Source organism: Neopelma chrysocephalum, unplaced genomic scaffold (assembly GCF_003984885.1).
Source record: "Neopelma chrysocephalum unplaced genomic scaffold, ASM398488v2 Primary Assembly neopelma1_22b, whole genome shotgun sequence".
Classification (NCBI taxonomy): Eukaryota; Metazoa; Chordata; class Aves; order Passeriformes; family Pipridae; genus Neopelma; species Neopelma chrysocephalum.
Window position 1 is genome coordinate 4,246,176 of NW_020897690.1, and position 14,031 is coordinate 4,260,206.

At 35.5% G+C, this 14,031-nt stretch overlaps 1 protein-coding gene across 4 annotated transcripts in view; it reads left to right on the forward strand.

Moving 5' to 3' along the window:
- Positions 1-14,031, forward strand: part of ZNF407 (zinc finger protein 407) — a 338,348-nt gene that overhangs the window by 182,852 nt on the left and 141,465 nt on the right. The gene's annotated exons all lie outside the window — the stretch shown is intronic.

A 14,031-nucleotide genomic window follows, 5' to 3' on the forward strand; every position in this document is an offset into this window, starting at 1 on the left:
TTTCAAATAATACAGCATGCAGTCTTTAGTCCAGAAGTTAGTAAAGCTAAAATAATGAGGTCATCAAGGGCTTCAGTTTCTTTCACTTAAATCAGTTTGACCAAATATAACATAATTTCTGCTATATATACTTCATATTTTAAATTCTATTTGTATTGATGTGTCTGTTTTGTGGCACCATTATGTGTCTTTATCTATTTTTTTTCTTCTGCAGAAGTCTTTTATGTAGGACAGACTGGGTCTCCTTGAGGAAGAATGGCATCTTCAAGCATAATTCTGTCTTTTTCTCTCCCCTCATCCAAGTTTTCCAGTTGTCTCTTCTGCCCATAACCTGTATATGTTTCTCTGACCATGAACTCTCCTTCTCCCACTTCTCAACCATCTGTAAATCTGCCTATTGCCATTTCTTCAGCACTGCCTAGATCTGTCTTTGCCTCTCCAACTTCCCCGATTAAATTTGGATTACTGCCTTCATATCCGCACATCTTAACTGCAGCATCTCTCTCTCCTGTTCCCTGGCTTGCTGCAGCGCTCCAGATGTCAACATGCACCTGACATGTGCCAGGACTACGTCAGCTTTCCCCCGTGAGGGCTAGCCAAACTGCTTTGTGTTCTGGTTCACAACGCTTCCTTTCTTTTCTTTCAATCCCCTCTGTGTTTCCGTGCACCTTGGGGATCTTGTTTCCCTCTAGCCTCCCCTGATTCCCTCTGTTCATCTGGCCGTCATCTCCTCCTGCCATTCTGTGGTGTCTGCCTGTGGCAGCTCCCACGCCTTGAGGCAGCCTCCTGTATATGTCCAGCTTTCTCACATCCTTGTCTGCTGCCAGGGTCTGCTGTTTTTCTCCTTTCCGGTCTTCTACCTAAACTGAGGAATTAAGTGTTTTAAGAACATTACTATGAAGGGGAAAACATTTTGTGCAGATAAAACACAGTCCAGGATCTCATAGCTCCTACTCACAGGGAAGCATTAGGCTTTGTGGCATTTCTTATCTTTGCAAATAAGATGGACTTACCTGTAGGATCAAAATTCTTTCTTGCCCTTTCCCTTTCCCCAAACTTGTGTGTAGTGCAATTTTCCATCTTGTGTCAATGCTAATATTTTAAAGAGCTGTTGACTAAGTAATGCTGTGACGAATAATATCATGCATTTTGAGTGCAAACTGTTAGGCAGTAGCATCAAATAGCAGACACTTCTTCACTGTTCTTTTTTTCCCCCAGTTTGTTTTAGAGTCCCAACAAGATGTGTTATTAATGGACCCTGAGTAGAGCAAGTTATTTGTTATGGTAACTTTTTGACCTATTTAATAAGTACTTAAAGGAGTGTAGTGCAGTTTTTATTGTACTCTGCTGTGTACAGTTATGAAGTGTGGTACATAATAAAATAAAAGCAATAATGTGGATATTTCAGAGGGATCCATCAGAGCAGACCTGCAGCAACATATTTCATCTGGTTTGTCTGGCTATGAAGCCTTGCAAGTTATAGCTGAAATAACTAGGAACAATATTGTGGTTATGACTTGCAATTGTTTACTATTGTAAACAGCAGAGTTATTATGTGTTTACCCTTTTCGGTGCTCAGAACCGGTTTTTACATAAGTTCATTAACACCTGCATACATTCACTGTGAAAAATGGCATGTCTTTTATGTGCTCATACCTTAAAAATATTTGAGTCAACTAGCAACAGTAAAATATATCTAATTTAAAGCATAGTTTTATTGAGGTATGATTTGGAAAAGCAGAATTATTAAAAAAGACTAACAGTTGCACAGCTAATGCAAAAAGATACAGAAGGTTATGAAGATCCCTTATATGACAGTTTTGAAGTTTAATTTGGGAGGGCAACTGCAGACTTGGACAATGGAGCTGCTGTATGAATTCCTGAGACCCACTTATGAAAAGGGTGCCCTTTTTTTTTGGGTGGGAGGGGAGTACTTACCTGTTACTTGTGGGTAGGTGGGCTTTTGTTCTTTGTTTGTTAGTTTTGCAGTTTGTTTTGTTTTACTTCTTAGGGTTTTTTTAAGTTTTTTCCCCATATATGGTACTTGTGAAAATGAAAAAAGTGGTCACCTAAAATCTTTCTCTAAATGCTCATAGAAGTCAACAAGAGTTTTCACTGCAGTGGGAAATGTAAGTTTTGGATTGCTGCTTGTAAATTTTTACAGAAGAATTTTTCATTTTCTTAATATTTTTGTGGCTACAAGTTCTGTAATGTCCTGAGTTCAAGAGCAAAACCAACTGATTGGACCTCCAGGAAGTGCCCTGATGATAATCAGCCTTGTGTGCAAGACAGAAAGGCTGATAGTCAGAAATTGCTCTTTAAACTAAGACAGACTGTCAGTCTTTAGGAATGGTGGGGAATGGCCTATTTATGTAATCAGATACTAAAGCTGGGAAGAAGCTGTCAGGCACATTCTTGTTGTGTAAGCAGCAGGCAAACTGTGCTTTATCTGACAGACAGTGTGTAAATCTGTCCATGCAAAAATCCAAATGTTTAGTTTGCTTCTAGTCACTGTAATAATCTGCTTATTTTCTCTTGCTAAAGCAATGACATCATTTAGCAGAATGCACCACAGACAGGAGTCCTAGATAAGGCTCTGTTACTGTCAGTCATTCACTTCTTGATTGGCAAGGAGATAAATAGGAATTTACTAGAGGTTTGCTTCCAGCTAAAAGAGCAGACAACACCCTGGGATAAGTATGAGAAGAGCCAGCATGTTCAGCACCCTCAGCCTTACAGCTTGGAAAAATGTCTAGTCCTTTAAAATTCAATGGTAAAATTTGGTATTTTATTAGCAATAGCTGAGCAGTCTTCCTGAATAGAGAAATAATCAGATTAATTGATAAAGTCAGCAGTTGCATAGAGTGAAAGAAAATCCTGTTCTGAGTGTGTGTATTAGTTTCAGTGCCACCAAGTTTGAGAATGAGGTTTGTTTCTTTCGGAAATTTTAAGAGACTGGTAATGGTTTATCACTGATGGCACTGTCATTTGCCCAATTGTTCAGCAGACCAGACCTGACATGGAAGAATATTTCTACTTTTAGAATAGTTATGGTTGACTCTACAATATTTATGTCATGGAAATTATTATTCAAGAGTGGGTTCAGAGTTATTTTGTAGTAAATAATAGGCAGTCCATGATCTATACTTACCAAATGCTTTTTTGTTGCTGGTAGGGGCATATTTTGGTAAGGACAGACCGAAAAGAAAACTTAGAAATAAAACTACACTATAGTAGGAAAGATAGTCTAATCCTTTTTAATGGCATTTAAACTCCTAAATCTTCTGATTTCATTTAATTTTAAAGGATAATAAAATATCATTGAAATACATCTGAAATGTAGTGTAATAAAGGTAGCTGTATCGAAAATCTACTGTTTTGTCAATCTGAAGATTTAGTATGAAATGATTCACAATGGAAATGGTTATTTGGATCTTAAACTTATGAGTTCTTGTAATTTCTGTGTCATTTATTTTTATTTTTTAAGTAGGTAGTACCCATTATTTAAAAAAAAAAAAAAAGAACCTTCTTTAGAATTCATGGGAAGGATCTTAAGAAAATTAATCTCCAGGTCATAAAAAGGTAAGACATAACAGAAACATGACCGATTAGGAGAACATACCTGGCAGAAGAATATGTTTCTGTACATAAAGTCAATTGTTCATGTTCCTATTGTTTCCAAAATGATGGAGACCATAAATGAACAGCTGTTAAAATCATAATGATTTGTGCAACAATGCTCTAATCCTCTTGTGTTTATATTTAGAAGGAGAACTGCATTTTGAAATAGTAAATTGGCTTAGGAATCACAACCTTGAATGATACTATCTTAATTAAAAATACATGCATATCTTGGTAATATTATGCACCTCCTCCGTTTAAAAATAGGAAGAGAACAACAATTAAGCACTTTCCATGTGCTAATTTTTGTTTAATTCAAAGAGTTAACCTTCTGAGAAGAAAGGTTCTGCTGGCACATTAGTGATAAGCATTACATTAAAATAATGATAAATACTATATAATACTCCCAAATAGACATTTTTCCTGTTGAATCTTGGAATGCTTTCTACAGACATCTCAGTATATTTTTAATGAGATTGTACACCAGTTTGTGTGTTGTAGTTTAGACATATTGGCTTTAATTATTTTTGAATGTGCAGTTTTTACAGTAGGCAGAATATATGTGATTTAGGACTCACCACAGTGCTCTGAATATCACTTGGCATTTTAGCAAAATGTGTGATATTAAAAAGACCATGAATTTTAACTGGATTTTCATTGTTTTCTCAGACATACAATATTCCTCTTTGCTCTCGATTCTCCTATTTCACATGTGCAACATTTTGTGTGTTATATTAAAACAATTATATCAGTCTTATCATCTCTTGCTGTACTGAGGTTCCACTGTTATCACAAATAATATTAAGTCAACCTAATTCAGCATTTTCTGCCAAGTGCTATGTTATTTTGCCTAAAATCACAAGGAAATAAAAAGAGAACTTTACAAAACCAAGAGTCAAAGAGGTCTTGATAAGTTGACCAATGGTTAAACTGAAAATTTTGTATAAAGAGTGTAAAGTCTTTTCAGGTCAATATCAGTTTTCCCCTTTCTATAACATAAGCAAAAGTTAGGGCATATGTTTCAATTGAGTTTAAGAATCTTCCAGTAATGTTGGCAAACTGTTGTGAATATTATGCCAGTGGACAAAACCATGAAAATGAAAGTGACTAAGACAGCTCATGTAAAATGAAAATGAACAGTTTTTTCAATTATAGCAGGTGAGATACAATAAACAAACAGATGAAAATGAAAATTTAGAAACTCAGTTTTTAATAAACTAGTAATTTGTTAGCAAGATAAGCTTAATGTACTTTATCCTTGTCCTTTTGACAAGACTGGTTTTGCGGTAGCTGCAGCATCATCGTAGAACCTGATCTAATACTTAGAGAACTCAGTATAATCTCATTGACTTCAATACAAGTTGAATTGGCCTAATAATGAAAAATCGCATTATAATAATATTAGGTTTAGAAAAAAATACTGCTTATAGCTGATTTGAGTCAAACTGAGTTTGTCTGGTATTTTACTGATGTCAGTAAAATCATACCATAAGTTGGTATTGCTCTGCTGTGACAACTGCGGACTCTTATTCTGAGAACCTATTAAAATCACAAACCAGTATTCATTCTCCTATAAGACTGTACGGATATTTGTCTAAATAAAATACTAAAATAAGTAACTTTGTAAAAACCAATCTGTAGTAAATTATCAACTGCAAAGATGAAATAAAAGGCATATTACCATTTTTTTATTATTACTTTTAGGAAGTCTTTGATATGTTATTTTCAGTATATAGCCTTATTTTTCCCTCAGGGAATTTTGGTTTTGTTTTCTTTTGAATTTTTTTATAAATGACAGGTTTATTTTATTAAATATTATCTCATTTGAATATAAATTATAAACAGTAAATATTTTTTTAAAACCCAGTAATTGAATAAAAACTGATTTAAAAAAAAATTCTAAGTTTTAATCATTTTTTTCCTGTAAAATGCTTATTTGATTGAGCAGTTTGATTTAAAATAAAAAAATAGCTTTTTCTTGCTCTGAGGAAATTTCCTCTCATTTCTCCTCAATTTAAGAGAAGATACACTTACCATGCATCCATAGTAAATTAATTTTTATTAAGTTTTGATAGCAACAGTATTACTGTTTTAATTTATTTTTTTTAGAATAAACCTTTAAAGTGCAGTTGTCAAAATTAAAGTCCTAATTTGTATATTTATCAGCATTGCAGCACTGGGTTACACTGTAATTGACTCTTAATCAGAATTAGATCATGCTGGGAAGGTTTATGAACAAACGGGGAAATCTGGGCCTCTCCCAAGCAGGTGAACTTTTTGCATTGGTAGCTGAACTTGTTAAATTAACCACCAGATACAAACTATCACTGGCATGTGGATTTGAATAAGTGTGATATTTTAAGAAATCTGCAGCATGGTAGCATATGTTAAATGTAATTAAGTAGCTGAACTACAAATACATAAACTTCCCAATTCACATTTGGTTCAAATTAAAAGGAATCTTCTTTTCAGGCAAGTGTAGCAGTTGTTAAAGTCTTACTTTCAGTCACATTCTCAGCAGCCACATGTCCATTGGGCCATTGTACTCTCTCTTAATCTGTCCGCAATGGCTGAGCACTCCCTAAGGTGCTCCCAAAAGATTAGAGTTGCAGGGAGTCAATGTCCAAATGTGACTGGAGTTGGAGGGGGTTTTGGTACTGAGAGCCCACTGCATTCCTTTGTTCCTATAATAGCCTGATGAACCCGTGGCTTGAACAAGCAAAACAATCCTTGTCCTGTATGGGCTGAAATCTTCTGTTTTCTCACCCCTCTGTCCTTCTGAGATGTATCTGTCTGATGCTGAGTGAGCTTTGTGGTTCACAGAAGCAAGCCTTGATTCTCACCCTTTCCCTTTGTAAAACCTAGGGTCTGCCCTGATTTTCAGCTTCATAAAAACATCGTACTCTCATCATCTCCAACTACAAAAGAACAGCTGTCTCTCACTATGTGAAGTCTTCATAGGAATTTTCAAAGGCTGTTTCAGCTGTAGATGTAAACTGAAAACACAAAAAACAACCCCCCAAAAAATCCCTTCTCTTTCTTCTTGATGATGTTGCTGAGTGTAATGCGCTTGACACCAGATGTTTTTAGAAATGTATGGCATAGTGTACTGTCTCTGATACCATACCACTTTGCTGTTTTACAAGCTACAGCATGTCACAGATTAAAGCTTTGTTGGATGCAACAAAGCTGGCAATAAATAAACCTCTCTGATGTCACTGTGACCTAAATTAAACTCATTGTGTTTCCTTGGTTTTGTTAGCAACAGAGTAGTTTTCATCACTTTAGGAAGACCTCTAGAGTTTTTAAAAATATATATTTTTAATAAAGATTTTAATTAAATTGGAAATTAATTGTAGGTCAGAGTAAGAATCAGTATCTGCTGGTTTCTAGCCATTATGTACTGGAGTATTTTTTGGATAGAAGGAGAGAATGGAAAAGATAGAAGACTTTAATGTGGTAGAAAAATAAGAAATGTGAGAACTGCCAAAGGAGCTGATTGCAAATGTGCAAAGAACACTGATCTTCTCCTGCACTTGAGGAATATACAGAGATATGATTTATTTGTGTTTTAAAGTGATATACACATGAGCCTAGGGGTAGTCAGGACCCTGAAAGAAAGAAAATTATCTTGTCTACTCAGATGTGGTAGAGTTTTGGGTTTGGAAGTTGTTTCGCAAATGTTTTATTTGATTACTCTTCAGTCTAGTTTGACTCTTTGACCTAGTTAGATGTCCATCCTGAAGAGATGATTTCCATGGGAAGAATCTGCTCAGGGCTTAAACTATTAACTTCATATACAGCAAAGCATGATCTTAACAGTCTGCTCCTGCAAATGTGCATTAGAATAATGGGTCAGCTCTTACATGAGCGGGTGTTCTTTCTGAGAGAAGACAGTAAGATTTAGCTAAAAATTAATATGTACCATTTGCAATGGTACATTTGAAGTCTGTGACTTGATTGTATTGGTTATCAGGATTTATTTATTTTAATGACACAAGTCACTATTGACGTTGCTATTCTGCTGTAAGGTGCTAGTCTTAGGTGGAGAGCTGCTAGATATCTAAAGAAAATTAAAAAAAATACTAATTAAGAGCAAATATCAAAAGCATTGTGAAAACAGGAACTGTTTTCTCTTTGTGAAACAGGAACTAACCACTTGTATCAAGGCCCCAGTAGTTTTGAGTTCAAATATTTGTTGATATTTATTTTTTTCTATTTTCAAAAGATATTGAGGAAAATTTCTAATATCCTAGAAGACAGGTAATGGTTCAGTTAAAATTGAAATAAAAATACATTGCTGAAGACAAGTTTTACTTTATCTGTATCCATCTTTGGAGATGTCCTGAGGATGTAAATGACATCTTGATGTAACATTTGGAACAAATATGGTATCTCAAGGTAGTTGTATCTCTTTCCCTAAAATTGTGCAAACATTTGATAGCAGAATCTATGTTTACAATTATGAAGATCCTGGTAGTTTGAATCTGATATACTATATTCCAGTACAGTGTATATTGCTCTTAAAAATTATAGACTTGTATATGGGTGAGTCCCATTCAGTCTTAATTTATAGACTGAATTACAGTTCAATGTTTTCCTTCTATTCTTCCTCTGCCTTAATATCACTAGCTGCTTATGCTTATGTAAAATACTCTGTAGAGCATTTGGTCAGGGTATTTATCTTCTTACACAGAATTCAAAATCTTCCACTATTTCTTCCCCACCCCAGAGTCAAATATAATTCCAGAGTTTTTCCAGAATGTGGATAAATTTATCCAGAATAGTTTTAGGGCAGACCAAGCTTTTCTTGGGTAAAAACATTGTCACATGCACTGTAGTAACAACTGAGAAATTTATGATGGAGAACAACTGATAAAAGTAATGGAACCACAAAAAAATTTGCCCATTTTATAGCACCATTCCATTAGATTGTGTTAATCCAGGGTTTCTGTTCCATCACTGTGTTCTAGCATCTTCTAGGTAAAGGAAAAAAACATATGTTCAAATGAAACTGTAAGTTTTATTGGTATAAAAGCTTTTGAATCACTACTATTATATACAGATGTTCAGTTTTTTCTACATTATATATTTGTACTAGTAAAAACTGATAGAGTAGTGTTAATGAAACATACCTTTATGTGCATTAAACAGTAGGCTGTGACACTATTTTAAGTGATTCTATGTTATAAAAAGCTCTGCAGCAAGATTAATGTTACAAAATTGACAGAATATTATAACACTGTGGAAGATGATAAATTTAAAACTTTCCATTATGCCTTAATGAATACAATGGGAATCATAAGGCTGTGTCTGGTGGTTGCATCATGTCTTTCAGCTGGCTCACTAGGCTGTTTTCCTCACATAGGGGTAACCTTTAGTCCTACTTCATTTATGCTTGATTATGTTTACAATGTTTTTAATTTGGAAGATACAAATCTAAAGTATGCTTCTATTCCTAAAAGCAATGAGATAGAAATAGTAGCTGCCACCTCATAAGAGAAACTAACTGTTTTCAAAGGTATAAATGCTTGGGAAAGTAATAAGACTAAATATTCACTACATTTCACCGTAAAGCGTACAGCAGAGTCAGAAGAGAGACCAAAGAATAAGATGTGTGCTGTTTAATGTGTATAGCACCACTGGAATTGTTAATCCACCTGTAGCTACAGGACTACATTTTCCTCCCATGCTGCTGCATTGAGCACAATGGCCCAATTTTGTCGTTTCTGTGACATGAGGCATTCAGCCCAGTACGTTAGGATGGGTAAATTTGAAATTGGTGATATTTCAAAGCTGAAGCAAAGGTCAGAAATTGATGCACGTAACCTATTGCTGATGTACAAGTCAGAACAATCTGCTCTTAAGACTGGGAGTTGAGGTGATGGCAGTTGTGAAAACACTTTTTTTTTGCCACAGAGCTGAAAAAACGTGAGTGCTGTCCAGAATGTGATATAGTCAAGTTTTCAGACTGATTGGAACAACTAGGTTGAGTTTGTTGGTTTGTTTTTTTCACAAATGTGATGCATCATCTCACACATTAGTCTGTTTTTCAAGGTGCATTTGTTTTTAAGACATCACTATGAAATTTATACATGTATTTCATCAGGAGGTTGTTAGCCACCAGAATAAAGCCAGATAAATGCTGCAGACTTCAAGAACTTAAAGAAATGTATTTGCTTGTTGGATTTGAGGTTGCCACTTAAGGTCATAACCCAGTTTAGTAATGTGCAGAAATGGTACATGGTTCAGTGTTTCTATTGACATGTTGCACAGCTTTTCTTCCCACTACCATACCACTCTGCTTAAGTACTTGCAAGACTATTGAGGGTAAGATTATTTCCTTTCTATACCAATCATTTAGGCAGCTTGTGTTTCTGGTAGATGCTTATTAGGAAAAAGTGATGGAATCACTATAGTTGTAGCGTCAATATCTTCTGCATAGACTTTGTACAGTAATATTTGAATTAATAAATGTCTGAATTCAATGCTGAAAAATTGCTATGAAATTTTTTAAACCCCTTCCCTGCCTATACCCACCTTAATTTTGAATTATCCAGGTCCTGCAAATGCAGCTTTCCATCAGATTTCAGGGCCCAAGATCTATGTGGTTTCCAATGCAGGAATTGTGAAACATCAGTTGTACTCAGTTCTTATGTAACCATATCTGGAAAATGTATTTGGCTTGTTAAGAGGAAAGAGCACACACACTTCCTATGTGCTAATTTTATCCATACAATGTATTTTTGAGTGAAATTTAATTTTTCTGTCACTTTGACAGAGCTTTGTTTGATTGACTATAAATTTGTCAATATGAACATTATGGGTTAAGAGTAAGGATAGGGAGTTGCATTTGTGTGTAGAATGTTTTAAATGGCAGCAAGGAAGATGGCAAAAATGGGCACTGAGAGAGGGGAAAAAGACAACTGAACATAGGATCAGAAAAAGATAAGTGAAGGGAGGGAGAGCATATATGTAAGGACAGAAGAGCTGATGAACTCTGGTATATGCTTTCAGCCAGAAAGAGGAATTTAACATGGCACATATTAATCTTCTTGTGCCATCAGCAACTTTTCTTGAGATCTAACACAGTTTCCATTTCCTCCTTTGGTTCATCTAAAGGATAGCTGTTGTGATTTGATGAATAGTGGCAGAAATTTACACGGGCCCCATTGATGGATGACATGAAAGTGTATTTTTCAAATTTTGGAATTAGTTTATTTAGTTGTTATTGCTTCTTCTGTAGGGAAACATGGGATTTAACAACTAAACTAGAGCTGATGTGTAAGTTGTTATCCAAAAGGGAAAAAAATTCAATCAGAGGACTTCGTATGTGAAGTATTCTAAAGGGCAAAAGTCTTCTCCACCTTGCTTGTAGAGCAAGGCAATCCTGTGAGTTGAATGAGCCAAGAACCCCATGGGAAAAAAAAATTCCTTGTAAAACTCTGGGTAGATACTTTTATTTATGTAAACCACACTCTGCTGCTGATACTGCCATCCAGTTTGTGACAACTGGCGATACTGCAACCTTCTTTTTGAGGAACATTATTAAAGGGACCTTTACTAACTGTGGGTGGGTACAAAACATCAGGAAAACCAGGAGTATTTGGTATCCTTTTCTTGAGTAAAAGATAGATACGAAAATATAAATGTACTGTCATGACCTTGATCTGTAATTCTTGCATGAAATTCTGTTGCAAATGTTGGAAATGAGCAATAGGAACTTCTAAAAACACTGAGAAACAAAAAGGCTGATGAATTTAACAATTGTTTATGACAAAAAATGTAAATTGAAGTCCTTAAGCAGTTCTACCATCTCTATCATCTCTGAAGACTCCTGTGATCTTTATCTATCCTTTTCCATCAGAGGGGAAAAATTAAAATAAGAAAAAAAAAGAAAAGAAAAAAAAAGGAATACAAAGGTAGCTTAAGAAAGGTCAGAAACCCTATTTGGACTTCTACCAAAGGCACACACAGGGTTTAGTTAGAGATGGAGTTGCAGCTTTAATTCTGATTTTTCTGGCTTTTGTCACTTCAAAGACAGACTCTCAGTGTTATTTTAACATTTTTATTGTGTGCGAATAATAGAGTGCACATTGAGGTTCAATAGATGCAATGCTGTTAAATGTACGTCTTGGTGGATTTAAAAATGAGGGATTTATTTTACATTCATAAAGTTGTAATACAGTCTGGAGAAACTATTTGTTAAAAGATAGCATCTACTTAACCTGCTTATTTATTTCTTGTAGTAGAAGGTTAGATCCACAATAAATACACGAGGAAATAAGTAGATAGGGGAATTTATCTTAGAAATAAGATCCCTGTCATGCTTTTGAAATGTGAAATGCATGAAGACCTGTCAGGGAGATATACGGACATGATATTTTTTTACTGTGCATTTGGAAGTATTTAGCTATATTTGTCATTCGCTAGTGCCACTAAGCAGTGATCAAGTGATATAGTAATTTGAAAGTCTGTTTTCAATTCAGCATGTATATATATATATATTTTTTTTTTTTTTGCCTTTGGGATATAGTAGAACTGTACACAAGTCTTCTTTATCTTTCACTATCTGCTTATAAAAATAGTTTTTTTGGAGTGAAAATTAGCATTCATTTAAATAGGTTGCTTAACATAGGTAATTCATTTTTAAGTGTATCCTTTAAAGAAATCTTCAGTTAGTTATATTATGCATACATGAAAATTGCTATATTTGTACAGCAGTTTGGGAAAAAATCTACTGAGGGCAAATTATGTTATTAATATATTCAAACATCTAGCTTTTTCCTAGATTATGGACAGTGGCATACCTGATTTCATCATTTTGCTTGTAACTTGCCAGAAATAATGCATCTTTGATAAGGCTGGCATAAAAGATGGACCTCACAGCGCAAACAGAGGAAAAACAGTCTAGACAAGTGAAAATAAGGACATTTCATAGACTAGGACAGTTGCTGCTGAATATCGTGTGGTTATCATCGCCTCAGACACCATTTTCTTACAAAAACATCAGTGAATATGCTGAAATCTACCAAATTTTCTCTAAATATTTTTAAAAGTGAAAAGCCCGGTTGTAGTTGTGTGGAGGCCAAATGACCTGTTCTCTATGGTGTAGGTAGGTAAAAGAGGTGAAATCTGTACTCTCCATACAAACGTGACCTGCTGACACCCTGGTCATCTCTCTCTGTCATCACCTCTTGACCTGCGCCACATCCACATGTCCTCTGCAGAGCACAGGCTTTTCTTGCAGCATCTCTGCCTGTATGAATTTTTCCAAGATAAGAAAGAGGATTTTTACAGTGTAATGCTACACACTGAAATAATGGCAGCAATTTACTAAATAAGTCAACTCACATAAGGTTGAACTAGTTACCCTGGTATTAAAGTTCACCTGGTGCTTTATATGGTCTCTATTGAGATATCTCTGTAAGTCAGATTTTCTTAACACCTTTTTTAGGGAATTCCTCTAGGTCTGTATTTTTAGGTTTTTATGTATTTGTATTTTTTTGCTTCTCTTTCTTAGCAGGGGAGTTTAATTTTATTCCTGCAAAGTGTGAAGAAACATTAAAAATGTCATACAAGACAATAATAAAAGAATATTTGTGGCTTAGATCTCTCTGTTAATTTTTTTTAAATTTGTGAGCATAAAAATTCACATTATATTTGAGACAGTGAGGCATAATGGGAAGGTGCAATCTGATGTTGACAGAACAAAATGAGGAAGGGGGACAAAGCCTTTTCAGTGGCAATATTACAGCTGTAAAACACAAACATAAGAATCGTGGTGTCTGCTCTAACAAAAATCGCAGCATGAAAGCCTAGACATGAAACAAGGTTTCCTCAGATTTAGGCTAGCTTCGCATGCTGTTACGAAGTTATCTCGCTGAGCGAGGTGCAGTGGCTCTGCTCAGCAGAACGAATTGCCTTTTCTTTCCTTCCTTGCCTCGACTGGGATCTTTTATGTTTCCTGTGGTAACGCTGGGGAGGAGAAGGCATTATCAGAACACACTTACTTCCATTTCTGCAACCCCTCTTAAAAACTGCATTTTCGTTCCGAAGCAGTTTTTGTTTATTATCGCAACAGCGTTATTACAAGTAGTATTTCAAGCCAGCACGGCGGCAGCGGCATGGCACCGAGCAGTGTGATTGTCTGAGTAGTTTAGTATGGATAGCTTTTCATTTAGCCTTTGCTCTGACAGCCCGTGCCCTGGATAAGTGGTGTGGGCCTGCACAGGTGAAATCTATTCTCACATTTGCCTCAGGGGTGACTGGACTGTAACAGAATTTTTCAAACCCGTTGGGCCCAACCGCAAAGCAGAGAATAAATGGCTGAAGTGCCAGGCCTCGACAGAAAAATCAATGCCTGGTTATACAGACATGACAGACCCGGTCTGCAATTCTCTTCACGAA